This window comes from Colossoma macropomum, unplaced genomic scaffold (genome assembly GCF_904425465.1).
Source record: "Colossoma macropomum unplaced genomic scaffold, Colossoma_macropomum, whole genome shotgun sequence".
NCBI lineage: Eukaryota > Metazoa > Chordata > Actinopteri > Characiformes > Serrasalmidae > Colossoma > Colossoma macropomum.
Window position 1 is genome coordinate 22,346,162 of NW_023494788.1, and position 6,000 is coordinate 22,352,161.

Below are 6,000 nucleotides of genomic sequence, written 5' to 3' on the forward strand. Positions count from 1 at the left end.
GACAAAATGCCTATAAATTGGGGTGTATCATAATATTTAGAACTGGGTGGCCAGGTTAGACCCAATATTTTCAGTCAGTTGGCAAAAAACACAAAATGAAAAAGCAGTTAATAAAGTTTTTCTGTGCTTAAAATAGACCTACATTATTAAAATAGCATTTTTAAAAACAGCTGAAACTGATTTTGTTCCTGTTTTTAATAAGGTTCAGTGAAAAATGATGGTTAGTATCATTTCCACTGCTAAATGCTTTACCTATGGTTAACATCAACGCAGCACGATATAGCAAAACCTCACTATGTTGTCATAAATTATATTTAGGTGTCTTTAATTGTGTTTCCCTAATGTAGGAGTCCAACGTCAGCTGCTTCTTTAAACAAACTGAACAAGGCTAACGCTACGCTCACTAGTCTGTTCTCAGCATAGCAGCCTATCAGAGACACGACAGGCTGACTACTGAGTGCAGCATCATCTGACGCTTACAACTTATCGGTAACTACACTGATGGCAGATTTGTGTACATGTTCACACAGAGTGGGCAGGAGAACATTTTTCTGGGGACTGTCTCACTCTGCATAACTGGGGTTGCCAGAACGGTCACTCTAGGGTGGCACTGGCCACCTCTAGCCACCCCTTGGCTGCACCCTTGCCTATAGAGTAGCAGTGTCACTGTTGCAAAGTGTTTTATTTATTTTATTTTTTTTTTTAATGCTATTTAGTGCACTTTATACTTGGTATCCAGCCATGACCGTTGTGATGTGCCATTTACTGGGTGCTTCAGGAATGTATAGTTGGTAAGAATAGTTGGAAGTATGTAAAATACAAATAAATAAAAGATATTAAATTTCCTTTTTTAGAAATGCATGTTTTGTCTGGTCACTGCCATACTGTGTACGTTTCAAACCAGACCAAAACAAGCAAGGTCATATTTATAAGACTTTCTGTTAGCATAAAGTAGTTTGTCAATAATAATGCAAACTTAAAGATCATCTGCCACTGCGATATTGTGATATATCTGGAAAACATCATAATATTGAATTTCATCAATATCACACTACACATTAACATGACCTTACTTGCTTCTCCTACCTTAACATTAACATTCACTTTAATGCTATCCTTAAATCGAGTAATAACCTATAACCTAATTAACCCTAAACCTGGTTCTAATCCTAACCACAACCCTAACCCAGTTTAACTGCTTTTCATTAATAATTAATAATTTGAGCGTCTGCATATAAGCTGTGGAAGACTCTCCAAATAAAGTGGAACCCATCAAACAGTAACTATATTCAGCCTTTATTTATGTATGTTACTGACAGACCCCACCAGTTGCTTGTGGATAAGCCTGAAGACCACTAGTCTACTGGCCCTGGCTGTCCATCTGGGACTGTTCACACAGCTGGCCTTGTTTCCACACATCTCCTACAGTGACAGTTTGGGGTCACAACCAAAACAGATTGGTCTAAACATTAACGAGAAGGTGAATGCCCAGCGCAACACGACTCCACTGTACAATTTTAACATCACCATACTTCTACACTACAATAGACTAGACTACAATAAACATGCTTATATCATTTGTTTTGTAAGTTTAAAACCTACTTCAAAAGGCTGATACACCTCTTGCAATAGTTTCAGAGATTAAATATGATTTAAACTGTAACTGTCTCTCACGAGTCACTTATTCTGACCTTGAAACATCTTCCAAGTGTTACAGTTTGTGTGCCTGTGACAGGAAGGGAGATGCTCTCCCACAGAGCATCCCACCGCTCGTGCGGACGGCACGGCCTGCTGCTCTGCAGCGGCTAATGCACTGACCTTGGAGCACCTCCAACGCTAGAGACGGTCGGTGACGTCCGCTGTTTCATGCCTTATCTTTTGGAGCATGTGGAATGAAGGGAAAGAAAGAAGGAAGGAAAGAAAGACAGACAGAATGAAGTGATATGGATGAGGTGTTGAGGAAAGGAGAAAGAAGAGAACCACACGCGTGTTAATAGTGTTAGTGTTTGAACAGGCAGAGTTGTTCTAAAATGTTCAAGGATTTAACAGTAATAAACTCACACACTCATTTAGAACCAGTTCTAGAGCACTTGGCACATTTATGTTGTGTTATTGGGCAGCGGGGCACAAACTAACGTGGGGTAAAATGTATCATGGATATTTTATGTATTTACACAGGTTCAAGTAGAATGTGCGTTTGGTCATCTTTAATGTGCGTTTGGTCATCTTTAATGTGCTTTTGGTCATCTTTAATGTGCTTTTGTTTATCTGAAGATTTTTAGAGCATTCGGACACATATTTCTAAGTTTTTATACCATAAAAAGAATTTTGTTCATTGTACCCGTTTTTAAAATAAAAGCTCTGCCTCGTTAAGTTACTAGTAATAAGACTTCAGTGAGTCCGTAACTCCGCATATAAATTCAAATTATATTGAAATTTAGATTTTTTTATGCACATATTCATAAAAAACCATATGTAATATAAATAAAATACATTTCAATTTTATCATGCTGATATTTCCACCTCTACATTGTTGTCAAAAATAAATTTGCTATGTTTGTAACCGCCTTGTTTCACTAATCTTTATATTTTGGTGTATCTACGTTGGAAAGCTTGTCTTGTTCAGACAACATAGAAACACATTAATTAATATACATTAATTGTGTTCGCGTCAATTTACCAGACTTTTTAGGGATAGTTATGACTGATACAACTAACAATTCTGATACAATTAGCAATAAATATAAGTTGTAACATTTATTGCTAATTGTATGCTAATTGTAACATTTAAGCTGAATTGCTCACAAGTGGTAAGTACTGGAAACAAATTTCAGATTTTCATTTTTAGCAGAGATGTGCAGTTTGCTTGTCTAAAAAATGATTAATCTTGATCATTTTTTTTAAAATTATTTACAAAATACAAGAACTAAAACACAGTGTTAGTGTTAGGTTGTGCCCTGCTCTCCTCTAGATATAATAACATCATCTCCTTGGATGTTTCATAGTAATAAAGTGCAATTTAAGGCTCTTTTCACAATCATCAAAACATCCTCCAAAGCATAATACAATGTTTAGATATTAGTCACTTCCAGTATTCTCCCTCCACACTTGGACATTACTTCCACACGCTCGTCCAGTTCTGTCTCAAAAAAAAGTGACGGCACGGTCACAGATACATACTGGCAGCGCCTTTCTAAAGCACCCAGCTGCAGAATCACCTTCATTACACAACAGGAGATTAGACCGCAGCTTTTCCTCTCGCAGTGGGAGACCACACTTTGATAACTTGATTAAGCGGTGACGCGCATCATACGGATTCACCACAGCATCCCAGACACCCCAGCGCTCATACTGTCAAATCAACAGCATAAATGAGCACATCAGTTCCTCACACTGAACACGAGCCTGATATAACTGCTTCTTCTAGAGTCAATATCATGGATAGGGTTGCCAGATTTCAGTCGTATAAAAATCGGACGGCCCTATGTCGTTTAATTTTGGCTATTTTTTTAGTGCATGGTTTAAAACTGTTCAATAAGTGTCTGGTTTATTTTGTACAGGCTAACTGATGCATGAGATACATATTTAACTGCTTTTTGAAACTAGCTGTGCTGTGCGTTACGGTTGCCAGGTGTGCCCTGCGATGGAATGACGACCTATCCTGCCTTTTGCCTGATAAATGGTGGGATAGGCTCCAGCACACTCCACAACTCAGACGGATAAGCGGCTTAGATGGATGGATGGATGGTTGCCAGGTGTTCAGTTTTAGACCAGACAGACTAGTTTCGATCTCCGTCGTCCGATTGGTACTCTTGACTGGACATTTGAACATCGAGACAAAAGTAACTGGACACTGAACAACAGAGCTTGAAACTGGTCCATCTGGTCTAAAGCCAGACACCTGCCAACCCTAATCCCAGCCAGGAATTAAGACTAGTCCAGGACTACAAATCACCGAAAGGAAAAGGCAGTCTAGGACTAGGCTTAATCCCTGCCTGGGAAACCTTCACAGTACCATCCAGAAAGACCACACCAGATGCCTTTTTATGGCTGGCTATTCAAAAGCACTTTATTTTTCTAGTTTGCAGCAAAATCTGGCAAATTGTACCAATTTATGGCATGAGTACAAGCTCAACATTCACCCACTCAGCTAATAACATTATCTAAAGTGGTAGCCATACCCATCAAATTCTTTCTACAGCAGCTAGGCCTGTGTCCCAGGGCTAAGAGTGCTCTGAAACCATCCAGCTAGGACTGCATGTCCATAGTGAATAATACGGCCTTCATAGCCATGTGCAGTGTAATTAGATTACCTGTACAATACGGAATATCTGTCATGTGACAAACCGCTACTCCAGCTTCATTAGCCTTATCGCTCCAGAGCAAATAGACTTAGTTTCTGCCAACATATGACACAGCCCTAGCATCTTAACGTCTGAATTTGTCTGTAATTTTGTCCATTTTTATAAATAACAGTATGTCATATAGTCAGAAACCACTACAGCAAGTCGGTTTGAGATTACGTAACTACTTGGCTTTGAGGCAAATGTGATTATTCAGATGCACAGTTAGAACAAAGCTAACTGATATATAAATAAACTTCTATAACTTACCAGCTACATTAGCCTAGTTTCAGTGCAAAATTAAGAAAGGCAAACTTCAAACACTAAACACGTTTGGGCTGATGGACTCCATGTGGGCTAAGCGGAGAACTGTGTGAGTTTTTATCAAAGCACTGCTTTTTTAAAAAAAAAAACCTTTGATGGGTAAAGCTAACAAGCATAACTAGCTTCCATTCTCTGCTAGCTCCATCAGTGCTTTTGGCCAAGCTACTCCTTAAACGTCAGCTGTGATTTGGTGACATTTCTGACATCCAAAATGGATCCAGCCATGTTATTTTTGTTTTTGAGCCACCTCTAGGGCTTTATTGTAGTTACCGAAAGCCTGTAATTTAGGCGGCTTTACACAAGGCTCTGGCATTTCAAATTGCATATCCCACATCACGTGCAAGGAATGAATCACTCGCAACAAAATTAGACCGTGTTATTGAGCGGCAGTGTTTACGTGTCAGGGTACGGAACTGCAGGACTACAAGAGTTGTGGCGGGTGCGGTTGCCAATCAAAAGTGGGCCACTGATGTTGGATTTAGACAAAAGGAGACCTCAACTATTTCCATCACAGATCGAGCTGGAAGCCTGCTGAGGCTTTTTTAATCTATATCTGAGTACAGTTGAAACCAAAATTATCGGTAGATGAAAAGCTAAGCTGGAACGCTACTTGGTTTTGCGAAATAAGGCCCATACAGTCTGAAGTATCCCAGATCAGGACAAAAAAAATTGTATAAAAAGACCCCATGTGAAGACCCTAAAGGACACGCACACTTAACTCTGGCCTGAAACTGCCTCTTTAAGACACTGTCTCTTAACAGACAGCATTAGTCTGCTAAAAACAACAGTTCCATCTGGAAGAGGTGAGGAGCAGCTCTCGCTGCCAAGTCCACGCTGTGCACCAACATCAACAAACCCAACCAAGAGACAGCGCAGATGTCAAAGCTGAGAGGGGTCAGTTTGGAATTTTATTCCAGGAGATGTTTTCTCCAGACCCTTTGCCAAACTGGGCATGGTGAGGGACAGTCAAGGCAGTCAGCTAAGGTTTGAAAGGAGAACACAGGACCATAAAAGGATGGACCTGGTGAGAAGACGAGACGGTCAGTTCGCACCTAAGGAACGTTAGCAACTGAAGCTGAAATGTTTCACCGCAGTGGTGCCCATTGTTCTTCTCCAGGGATTCCAGACAGCCAAGAAGTGGTTAATTGGTTTCTGCTGTGGACAAAACAGTGATTCAACTTGATAAACAAGACTTTCTCTCAGAGTTGTTTGGGTGTTGAAGAAGAAAGGTTTTGGTGACAGCACTGGACAGAGGCTTATTCCTGAAAGAGCCCTTACTGAATTAATGATCTAAAGCATTACCACAGCACACAGTTCATAACTAAGGAAAACA

General features: G+C 39.9%; 1 protein-coding gene across 1 annotated transcript in view; it reads right to left on the reverse strand.

The window, feature by feature from the left end:
* The window catches only part of zgc:66433 (uncharacterized protein LOC321250 homolog), a 56,170-nt gene that overhangs the window by 49,219 nt on the left and 951 nt on the right, over positions 1–6,000 (reverse strand).